This window comes from Paramisgurnus dabryanus, chromosome 5 (assembly GCF_030506205.2).
Source record: "Paramisgurnus dabryanus chromosome 5, PD_genome_1.1, whole genome shotgun sequence".
NCBI classification, from domain to species: Eukaryota; Metazoa; Chordata; class Actinopteri; order Cypriniformes; family Cobitidae; genus Paramisgurnus; species Paramisgurnus dabryanus.
In genome coordinates this window covers 23,612,710-23,625,839 of record NC_133341.1, presented here as the reverse complement: position 1 = coordinate 23,625,839, position 13,130 = coordinate 23,612,710, and the positions used below count along the sequence as shown (strand labels likewise).

Here is a 13,130-nt window from a genome sequence, read left to right as displayed (position 1 = left end):
TGCATGGGATTCTTCGGTAGTTAAAGGGATAGTTCACCCAAAAATGAAAATTCTGTCAACATTTTCTCATGAATTTCTTTTTTTTTGATGACCACAAAAGAAGATATTAGGGGTGGGACGGTTGTCATGACCACCGCACCACCGCGGTGGTGCAATGCCACCGCAGTGGTGAAGTGCCACCGGCGGTTGTGTGACGTCACATATCAGGTGAATGATTAAACAAAATAATAAGTAAAAATTGCAGTTTTTTTTACACGTGAAATAATAATAACAAAAGTTGTACAGTAATTTAAAGCCTAAGATACAAATTTATAACATTGTTTTATGTTAATACACAAATCTCTGGATTTTAGCATAACTCAGCACGTTGGAGTTTAGCCATGTCACTGTGTTGTGCGTCTGCTTTAGTTTCTTTTGGTCTCCAGTGACAGTGATACATACACATCACGTTTGTCTTTTGTTGTGAAATAAAAATTTTACCAGGTTAAAGTTGCGCTTATCAGGAAGCGCATTTAGTGAAACTTTATTTTCTTTCACCATTTAAACCACCCTAACCCCCCCATGGACCCCACCACCGCAACACCGGCGGTTGTTGTTGATGGTTCCACCGCGGTGGTAAAAATTTGCCACCGTCACAGCCCTAGAAGATATTTTGATAAATAATGGTGGCACACCGCTGATTGTAACCCTTGACTTCCATAGTAGGAAAACAAATATTATGGATGTATTGTGATAAATGATAAAGAAGATATTTTGATAAATGATGGCAAGCACATAGTTGACGGTACCCATTGAATTCCATCGTATTTGTTTTTCCTACTATGGAAGTCAATGGGAGACAATGTATGAAAAACCTGCACCTGACCGATGTTTTCAACTAACGTTAAAATAAATGGAACTTGTCCCTGTCTGTGGAACCCTCATTGTAATCTACTGTATTGCGGACTGCAAAAAAAAATAATAATATATATATACACACAAACTGCTTCCTGGCCTGCATTATTTAAAAGTAGTAATTGTTAAAAATAGTTAATTGCCATCTTTATTTCAAACGACCTGACCGACCGTTACCCGAATTTTACTAATTCGCGCTTTCAGGTCTTAAAGGTAGGGTAACAGATTTGATCCTGAAACATTTTTAGTTATGCTGGTTAAAAGTCTCCTCACATTCTGATAGCAATCACTGTGTTAAGTTGTTTAAATGTATTTGTAAAAATTTATGTCATCTGTGAAAGGCGTAGGACCAAAAAATGTTCAACAAATCATAGATTTCGGTCCGAACGGACGTTTCCTTTTATGTCCCTCATACGTAAGCGTAATTTGAATTCCCACCGCGCAGCGAGTCCACGCAGATACCATACGTCATCGGCGCGTTCACGTGCGCTCTGTCTGTAAACAGCGAGAACAGCAAACTTTTCTGCTGAATTGACAACCTACACAGGAGCAACAAAACTAAATGCATCTTTTATAACAACAACAGCAAAAACTGCCTGGATCAGCAAGAGCAAAAACCCAAATTAACATCTGTAACTTTACTGCTTTACCGCGAGATGCAAACAGCAACAGGAGGCAAAGGGTCTGAAAGGGTCGTTGCACTGTTTATTTTGGTAAGGTAGGTACGCGATATGTTTGTATTGAGATGGATTCAGATATTCTACTTTGATGAAACGTTGTGTTGCTTATGAAATTTGTGTTCGTTTTCCGGATTAGCATAACCATATTGTTACTACGTCTACACAACCGAACGCGTGCTTAATTCTGATGTAAACCAGTTGTTTATGTTGGTTATTTTGGAAATGTTATTCACTTTGTACTGCAAAGTTTTCTCACTGGTGAATGAGACATGAGACGTGACCGTCTGATCTGTGCGTGTTCATGTGTTTGGAAAGAGGCGTGACTTTGGAGAGCGATTTGACTTGAGGGTGGGATCGGGATTTCATTGCTAGGCGGCTACCGTTAGCATTTTTCAAAATGTGTTACCCTACCTTTAATGATAAATGGTAAAGAAACATGGCTTCCTGTCCTCGAAGGGCGCTCTGCACAAGAGCTCTGAACCTTCAGAGAGAGCGAACCTGAGACCGGGGCTCGAGCACCAAGTTCTACCCCCTGCATCAGAAAACTGCACAGAGGAAGAAACGGAGCAGTGAAGGAAGAGATGGGGAGGAGGAGGGATGCCGGAAAAATTGCAGATGGACCTGGAGGTCTGAAGGCTGCCTTATATACAAAAAAAAAATTATACAGGTTCAGAACAACATGAGGATGAAAAAATGATGACAGATTTTTCATTTTTAGGTGAACTATCCCTTTAACTCGACTGTTGTGCTCGATTTAGTTTAGTGACACTAGCAGACCTTAAAATTCCTTTCTGTCCTAACTACACTAAACTCAGATTTTTATGCATATTTATGACCCAATTTCATCCCAAAACTAATTTTAGTACAGGTAAAAGAAATCCCATAAGCATGATCCGTTTTCCAGCTGTTGGCTTTAATGAGTGTGAGACTGCAGTTATTCCTAATTCCCTTCATTAATTACTGCTCATTTTACAGGTGACTGAGGCTGTAAAGGCAGTCGCTCAGGTAATGTTACCATAGACACTGATGCACACATAGTGGCAAAACACACACACACACACACACACACACACACACACACACATTCTGGTTTCCATGTTTTGTGGGGACATTCCATAGACGTAATGCATTTTATACTGTACAAACTGTATATTCTATTCCCCTTACCTACCCCATTCCCTAACCCCAACCATCACAGAAACCATTCAGCTACTTCACATTTTCAATAAACATCATTCTGTTTGATTTATAAGCTTGTTTCCTCATGGGGACATTAAAATGTCCCCACAAGGTCACAAAAACACTGGTATTCCTATCTTTGTTGGGACAATTGGTCCCCACAACGTGATAATTACCAGGTACACACACACACACACACGTGTGTGTTAACTATAGACAAGATTATCTACTGAGAAGAATCCAAAGACATTTCAGACACAACTGCACTTTCTAATAAAGTCAAATGGGAGACAGCAGATGGTCTGGTCTGACTGAATTCATCCGGTGATACCAGTTAGTTTGAAAGCTCCAAGCAGGGACAGATGTGTACACATACAAACACACTACTGAGCTTTAAAAGTAATTTGTTTAAAATGTAATTTCTTTTTTGAAAATGTTTTGCATCAACAAAAATAAATTGAAATTGACTGTCTGTGAAACCCTGCTTGTAATCTCATTATGAGATTAGGAGCATCAAAGTTTCATTTCACTTTAACTTCAATCTTTGACATGGCCTTACACAGTAAATATTAAAGTTATCAAGGTAATGTCCTTTACATTATGTAGGATAATTTTATGTGGAAAACAGTAATATATTTTTTTTTTCGCAGACTGGGTCACATATGTGGAAAAAATCTAAACTAAAGGGTTACACACTTTAATCTCCCCTACAAACATCTTTGTCAGTGGACAGGACAAATCACAAATGGTAATTGATTTCTCAGATCCACAAATACTTTTATACACAAATAACAGATGATGTATTTGAGAATGGCACGTTTCTGTAATGAATATATACTGTACCCCTACTTAAGGTACATTTCCATTATAAGCAATTTTGTCGTTGTGTGACGCTCGTCTCTTTAAAAAGAGGCATTTCTAAATCTGGTTGTCATAAACAAATGAGTACCGTCCACTCCAGTAACTGACAAGAGACTGATGACGTGAACTCCACTGCTTCGTTTTCATTGGTAGTCGCTCCTGAAAGTCGCTAATAATTTGCATAAAGTTAAACATTTCTCAACTTTGTCGCGCGATTGGACACGCCCCATCCAGTCGCCAACAGCCACTGTTGCCAAGCTTCCATTGAAATCAATAAGATTGCGTTGCTCTGCTACTGCTAGTGGCTGCTAGTCTGAATGCAGCTTTAGACAGAATAAAATGCATTTGAAACTTACATGAGGGAATTTTTGCAATCTCCTCTACTGAAAAGTCAAATAAGAAGATGTGGCACAGTGTGTGAGAGAGAAGAGGATATGGCAACCTCCTTCAGATCAGCAGAGCATGGCAAGGGTGAGATTGATTTGACTGTGTTTGTTCCTCCTCAGCAGAGAGCAGAGCCACAGTCAGCAAACTCTTCAGAGACTGAACACATTAACCTTCTCATGACTCAACAACACGCACAGATGGAGAACACACTGCATGCATGCATGTGTGTGTGCATAGGGTTATCTTAGGGCATTTTTCCAATAAGAGGATCGTGTTGAGATAATCCTAAATGTATACTTATTTCATAAAAGTAAATACTTTTATGGCTGAAAATAATAAAATAATAGTACTAGATGTGGAAAGACACTGCTGAGTGAAATGAGAGAAATTAAACTACACAAAATACAGAAGACTGGGTGACCATAGTCAAATATACAGTAGTTTGGCAAAATCAAATATTCCAGTAAGCCTTAAAATAGCTTCAGTTAATCACTTAAAGGTGCACTGTGTAACTTTTAGAAGGATCTTCATACAGAAATGCAATATAATACACATAACTATATTATCAGTGGTGTATAAAGACCTTACATAATGAACTGTATTGTTTTTTATTACCTTAGAATGAGTCGCTTTAATCTACATACACCACGGGTCCCCTTGCATGGAAGTCGCTGTCATGTTTCTACAGTAGCCCTAAACGGACAACTTGTTCTAAAGAGCGCGTTTCGTCCCTACGTTGTCTCAAACCTTGACGTGTTTGTCCTGTGGCGGCTACCATATGCATTTTGAAATTGAGTGTTGGTTGCAATTCGTAATCTCACTACTAGATGTCGCTAAAATTCACACACGGTATCTTTAACTAAATTAAACGACAAATATAACCAACCTAACTCTTACAACACCGAGTTAATCCCAGCTTATATATTTATTTGCTTATTTTCTATCAAGCGTTCACTTGTTTGCTGGTGGGCGTTAATCAACCACTGACCTGAAGACAGTTATTGACTGCAGAATGAATCTCTGGGGTCTAAACCCTGGAAAGGTTGAGATGGACTGAACGCTCAATCGAACCATCTCATCCCTCTTTACATTGGCTGTTCTCAGTCACAAACACAAACACTACTACAGTATGTACACAGACTCATGCACACTGGCTGATCTTGCACATCATGTGTCTTTTTGCTGTGTCTCATGTGACTGCTGACGGAGGAATCTGTGGGATTGTTCACAGCAGTATATAGTATGTATATTGTGCAAAGTATGCAAATGAATCAGTATGCATGGAATACCTGTCTCACAAGTAATCACACCTAAAGGTGCAATGTGGGACTTTTAGAAGGATTTCTTGACAGAAATGCAATATAATACACATAACATATGTATAAAGAGCCTACAAAATGAACTGTATTGTTTTTATTACATTAGAACGAGCTGTTATCTATATACACCACGGGTCCCCTTACATGGAAGTCACGTCTATGTTTCTACAGTAGTCCTAATCGGACAAACTGTTGTACAGAGCGCGTTTCGTCCCTACTTGTAAGATGATGACATTTTTGTCCTGTGGCAGCTACCGTAGCTTCTCTTTGCATTTCGAAATTGAGGGGTGAGCTGTGGACTTAAGGCCGATTTATAGTCGTGCGTAAACTCTATGCCGTAGATTATCCGTAGCCTGTGCGTAGCTCTGCATAGCCTGACGTGCACCTCGCAAATTTTTTAACAGCGCGTCAGTTCTACGCTGACCGCAAGCGCTGTAAAAAAAACTGCGTCATAGGTATTTCTGTTTGTGACGGTGAAAACAAAGATGAGCCGAGTTGAGGAGTGATTTAACTCAAACTGCAACAAAAATCTCTGTTTATTTACTTCCATCATTGTTGGTGTTCTCAAATCATACACAACAAGTTGCTGTTTCTTCTTCGTTTTTGGGTTAACTTGCCAAGCTTCTTTTTTTTTGACAGTCGCGCTGCTACTGTGGTTACACGTGTGGAAACTGCCTACCAGCGGTCTGCATGTGTGTTTGAACGACGACGCGGACAACAATGCAAAAGTATAAATGAAAACTGATGCGGAACCTACGCCTTCGTGGCTACGCCTTAAGCCGCCTTTCCACTGCGACACGACATACGGAAACGACAGTCGGAGTTCTCCCCCTAGTGGCAGTCGTAATGAAGTTTCAGTTTAATCGTATATGGGAGTGAAGCTCATTCCAGCGCAAGAGGCTTCATTCTAATATATTTACCATGGTGGAATAAATAAATGAATGCAAATGAATGAAACAATAAACAGCTATGCATATATGACAAAGATTGCCAATATTTTTTTGAGAGAACATATGAAGACAAGATTAAAATAAATACATACACAGATTAAATTAATAATGTATTTATTATCAGTAATCAAAAGTTTTTTTTAAAAGGATTTAAGTGCTACTAATAAAGTTAAACAAAAAGGATTAATCATTTTTAACTCACAAACAGTTTATGATTGGAATACAATGAAATACATAACTTCCGGTCGTCATATCGCATGCGGTTTAGTCGCGCAAGTTCAAATTTTTTAACGGATCCAACGCTCAAAACGGATCCGATATTTACGCATCCGCAGATGGTCGGCACTTAACGCAGACCCTTTGCGACTCTCCATAGGAAATGAATGACTTCCGGCTTATCAGCCGTCGTTTGTCGTGTGCAGTGGAAAGGCGGCTTTAGGGCCTACGCACAACTATAACAAGCCCTTAAGCTGTTGGTTGCAATTCGCAATCTTACCACTAAATGCCACTAAAAACAACACTGTACCTTTAATATATTTTTTCACAAAATTGGATTTAAAAAAAGTGTAAAAAACTACCATAATTAAAACTTAAAATAAATAAATGCAAATTTAAAAAATGTACACTACTGGCTGAATTGAACATGCAACTGAGGTCATGTGACAACACAGTATACTACTGTTTAACCCCTTTAGACCCTGGGTCCACTGGAATGGACATCACATGTTTTGTGGTTCAAACCAATAAAAATGCTGATCAACCAATCAAAATAAGGCACACTGATTAAACACCTGAAAAATAAGGTTTGAAGGGGTTCAAATGTGCAGCGAAGCATATTGCAGTGTGTATTACGTGCTATTTTTAAAATATAGTTGGCAGTATTCACTGCACTGTATGCTGTACACTATTCTTTTTCCAAGCATCTTTCTCTCCCTTTGCAAGGTTTAACTCTGAGCACACATGTACAACCACAAAAAACAGCTTTACTTCAAAAACAGCTCTCTGAGGTACTAACTCAGCTCCAAAGCTGTACTTTTTGAAAGGGTACCGCCCCAGTGGTACATATTTTGGCCATTTTTTCTGACAGTGTAAATAAATGAGCATGAAAATTATAGATCAAACACACAAACGCAGCTGGCACCTCCTGTCTGTTTTCCCCTTGGACCCACTTAATAAACTTGGTACTTGAGTAATATCCTTTATCTATACAGCTAGTATACTTTGCATATTATCTTTGTGTACAACCTTCTTTATGACCCTTATAAATGATCAGATATATGCATAATATATCAAACCATGATGTAAAGTAAACCATAAAGAAAAATGTAACAATAAAATGTACATTTAAAAAAAAAGAAGGTTAATACATTTATTATCTGGTTACATAATTTCAAATATATTGCCCCACTGTTATTTCCAGCAATAGTGCACATTCACATAGTATTTGAAATGGTTTTCAAGTTTTCTATTACAGAACTCAAAAGATTAAAAAGGATTTCTACAAATCCCATGTAAGACGGAGGATTTCAACTTTGCCAGCTTCTACTGTGTGGCTGAAAATAGAAATGTTTTAAAATGAGCAGTCTCTTCAAGCATATCTGAAGAGTCATTTCCATTATTATAGAAAGTTCAATAATATCTTTCTAGGCCGATTGATTGTGTATTAAACTGTATTGGCAAAAAAAAAACATTTCCTAGCTTAAAAAGCATGCCAAGTGACTATCGTGCACACATTGATAATTATTTAAAATATCTATGGACATAATTCCACCAGCTGTCTTCTATTTTTGTTCAAAAAGCTTTGCAAGCTCAGTTATCAGAAGAACATCAACACCTAAACTGCCATATCTGGTGAACATTCTGTAGATGAAACATAATAATACAGCTAGATTATATTATAGCACTGCAATGGCCAGAAAGAAGAGTTCAGTCTTCTTCTCATATATTGTGTGTTGAATGCTGACCTGCATAATTGGATGATGGAGTGTCACTTACAAAGTCACAGACTATTAGAATAAGAAAATCTGTCAGCTCTTCCTACTAATTCATCTAAATATTTAAATCGCTTCCTTTGTGTACAGCAGAACAAAGAAATAAATACAGGTTTGTAACAACATGATGGTGAGTAAATGATGACAAAATGTAATTTTTTTGTGAACTCCCTTTAATGTGGTTTCAGCTCCATTATAGATAAAGAGAGAAACCACTAAAATGTTAACCGTTGGTCATTTAACTGAATTATGTACAGGCGGACAAGCAAGTTCTCTAAAAGACTGATATCTAAATGGACAGAAATCAAGGGGCAGATCTTAAATGATGTTCTCAGACAACAGGAGACACTTGAAACATACTCAAAAGCCTGCTCTAAAACCACAAATTGTGTATAGCTACACACTAACTGGGCTTGTAAAATCCATCACTTTTATTGCAGTACTGCAAACTTTATTTGAATGTTTACTTAAACTAATGAGATACTTCTCTGCATGTAAAACACCAATGTAAATCAGGTTCCATTTACTCATTAGACAAAAAAAATTGATGGAAATATTCTTAATAACATATATTAAAATGTAATAAATTTTCACATTTAGCAAATGAGCAGATGTGTTTATTATATGAGGTTAATAATTTTGTAAGCTGCTATGGCACCTTTATTGCCTCCCTATCAAAAATCACTTTGCGGTTTTCCTTACTTTTTAAGTTGATTAGGATAAAGCATTTGTTAATTCCCTAGATTTAAATGTAATGTAAACCAGAATGTTATCTATTATGTTTATCATATATTATTACACGGCTCTCTGGAATGCTTGATTCTGATTGGTCAGTTGAGACATTTGCAGGTTCGTTCTTTTCAAATAATAACCGCTCCAAAGTAATAACGCATAGCCGGTACTACTTGTATGTTTTAAATCCCTCCGCGCCAACAAAGATTACTGTTTGGCGCCATCTTGTGACAAACACGGGACAACCACAATTAAGAATGGAAAAAGTTTGATATTCATTTTAACATGTACGGAAAAAACAAAACATTTAAACAGTGGATAGAAGAACGAACAACGACAAGACACAGAGAGCTTACTGAGACTGAACTTGACAAAATAGAGCATGACAGCTACGAAGCCAACACACAAAAAAATACAGAATGGGCATTAAAACTTCTCAAAGACTGGCTAAAAGAGAAAAAATGGAGACAGACAAGTATGAAGCAGAGGATCTTAATAAGGTATTACGATTATTTTATGCATCTGTGCAAAGTTTTGCGGAAGGATAAAAATGTTAATTTAAAACAAATATGCCAATAAAATGTTTCAAATTCATATTCATGTCCAGTTTTTTTCTTATGTGGCAAGTAGCTGTGTAATAAGCGGGATAATGTAGAGGCAGCCGGTAGTTATTGATTAAATAAGCCCCTTCAGTGTGATACAAGACCCTCAGCTTCGCGTCGGGTCCTGATCACACTGTCGGGGCTTATTTCCCGATAACTACCGTCTGCCTCTACATTATCCCTTACTTATACAATACATATTGGGGTTTAGGTCCCAGACTATGCATGTTTGAGCTGCCTTAATTTAAAAACATCTTGCACTGACATTTAATATCTTAATATATACAACTGCCATTGTTTTGTCTCAAGATTCAAGCACACCAATTTTTGTATTTTTTTTAAACTACTTACTGGTCCTAATATAACTAAGAGAATAATCATCCAGTCATCAAAAGGTCCAGGATTAAACTAAACCCTGTCTGGAAAACTGCCCCATTATGTTCAGTGTGTTAAAACCTTTATCAACCATTAGACCTAATTCCTCCTAAAGCTAAATAACCCAAACTGATGACTTATGCAGTGTTGTAGTTATTATTAATAATGGTCAAAGTTTACAGTGTTGCGGAAGACTCTAAGAAATATTTTTAAAAGTATATTTAAAAATGTTTGCAAACCCTGAATGAATCTTTAAATTAGCACTAGATGGATGTTGATATTTTATCAAATTGCTTTATGGTTGTATATACAGCAAAACATGTTATAAAGCTCATTTATCTATAACACTTAGGGGCGGTTTCCCAGACAGGGATTAGACTAAAATAAATGTAAGAGCTGTCCAAACTGAAAACAACTTGCACTGACATATCTTAAAATACATCAGTGCTCAAAATGCACACAAGTAATGTTTTAAGTGTTAAAACTAGTTATATTTCATAATGAAACTAAGGCCTAGTCGTGGCTTAAGTTAATTCCTGTCTGGGAAACCACCTCTTAAACTTACAAGATATTAATGAATACTAATAAAAAATGATTAAAGCTTAAAATAAATCCTGAAAACTGTAATCTATGAATTTCTAAAACATTAAAGAGATATTGACTAAAGGGCTGTTCAAATTTTAATGATAACCATAATGTTAACTATAACGCTATAGCGTCTACACCACCGGACGATAACATTGTAAAAAATTACATAGTCAATTTTACTGCAACTGAAGCATCGCTGGATACAGTACTTCAATATCATTTTATTTTATGGACTTCAGCAAAGAGCATCTCCACAGTGTTGTCTGCCATTTCAAATACCCAAGCACTTCATATTTGAATAGATTTGATTGGATGCTAATGCTTTATCGTTCATCACTTAGAAAAAAATTATCCCAAAGTGATTCCAACGATATCGCTCCATGTATCTTTATAGTTGTGGTATGAACCCTGCTATTATCTTTTATAGTTATATAATATCCATAATGTGAACGACCTTAAAAGGGACATTTCACAAGACTTTTTTAAAATGTAAAATAAATCTTTGGTGTCCCCTGAGTGCGTATGTGAAGTTTTAGCTCATAATTTCATATAGATAATTAATTATAACATGTTAAAATTTACATTTTGTAGGTGTGAGCAAAAGTGTGCCATTTCTGTGTGTGTACTTTTAAATGCAAATGAGCTGATCTCTGCACTAAATGGAAGTACAGTGGTTGGATAGTGCAGATTAAGGGGCGGTATTATCCCCTACTGACATCACAAGAGGAGCCAAATTTCAATGGCCTATTTTTCGCATGCTAACAGAGAATGGTTTACCAAAACCAAGTTACTTGATCTTTTTCATATTTTCTGGGTTGATAGAAGCATCGGAGGCCCAATTAAAGCACTTAAACATGGAAAAAGTAAGATCTTCATGATTTGTCCCCTTTAAAACAGACTCTGAACTGTCACTCTGTCAACATCAATGTCATTGAGAAACACATTAAATTTTCTAAGAGCTGAATGTAGCCTACTACCCGAGATTTTGAACACATTTGTACATAAGTCACAAATAGAAAGATACCTTGTATAAACTTCACCATAAAATTACTTCTTGCAAAAGTGAACATTGTCTGCACATTGTCATAATATGCAGTGAGGATATTGTGTGTGTGTGTGTGTGTGTGTTTGTGTGGAGAAAATAGCCCATTTCAATGTCACACTGTACCACAAGCACACTCAAACTCAAATTCACAATCTCTCTCTCTCACACACAGACACACACACGCACGCGCACAACAGTGTGGACCTCTATTCTGGATCACTCGCTTATATGATTTGCTCATTATAAAAATTGAAGAAAGGACTTACACTTCCAACACTTCACTAAAAGTGACAACACATCAATGTCTTTTTTTCTCAAACTAATTATATAATATATTCAATGCTATGTACAGTATGTGGGTTATTTTCTATGCAACGCTTTTTCTTAGATTTTTGACATTATCATAGCATATTTTGACACTGGGCCGGACCAGTGCTGCTCTGGCCCTTATGTGAGCTGTAGTCAAACAATATATGTGACTAAACCACATGCGGCGACCAAAGCTATTAGTGATGTAGTTTGATTTCCCTACAATAAACCCTGAGCTCCTCCTGGAAAAAAACTTCATCTGTCAATTTCAGTCCAGCTCTTTCACAGCGGCTGCATGAACAGCTCAGGATTCTTGAAAACCACTTGACCTTCATTGATCACAACTGCAGTAACTACTTATGGTTTCCTACTTATAAAAGTGTGACTATTTCCACAACTTACATCTGACTTGCTCTCACTTCCTTTATTATCAAGTGCACCTACGTCATCTAGCAAAATGTCTCAATGTATGCAACTGAAAACTTCAAAACACAGTTAACATGGCTCTTCAAAAAAAAAGCATTAAGCTAACTAAATCTGACATTAAAGCTTTGCGTTCCATACATAGCAAATTGCTCTTAGTGTAACCACAATCTTGTTACAATCTAAGTATGCATTTGTGTTTAGTTTATGCAGTGCTTTAAATGCTGCAAAGCTACATATACTGAATCAAATACTAAGATGTTCTTGTGCAGACCAGTGTTGTCTGACCCAAATGACAGTATCTCCTGCACTACTGATTTAAAACACATCATCTTTTAGAAAACAGGAGCTCATAAACACACACTTTCATACACACCAACTGAGGTTAATGTCAGTGGATATGGCACCAATAAGCTATGCACTCCAATTAAAGGGACACTCCACTTTTTTGAAAATAGGCTCATTTTCCAGTTCCCTTAGAGTTAAACATTTGATTTATACCGTTTTGGAATCCATTCAGCTGATCTCTGGATCTGGCGCTACCACTTTTAGCATAGCTTAGCACAATCCATTAAATCTGATTAGACCATTAGCATCATGCTCAACCAAAGGGTTTCAATATTTTTCCTATTTAAAACTTGACTCTTCTGTAGTTACATCGTGTACTAAGACAGAAGGAAAATTACAAGTTGTGATTTTTTTAGGAACTATACTCTCATTCTGGCATAATAATCAAGGACTTTGCTGCCATAACATGGCACAATGATATTATGCAGCCGAAAATAGTCCCCTTAG

The 13,130-nt window shown here is 36.9% G+C and overlaps 1 protein-coding gene across 5 annotated transcripts in view; it reads right to left on the bottom strand.

Moving 5' to 3' along the window:
• Positions 1 to 13,130, bottom strand: part of osbp2b (oxysterol binding protein 2b) — a 71,994-nt gene that overhangs the window by 22,102 nt on the left and 36,762 nt on the right. The window lies entirely within an intron of this gene.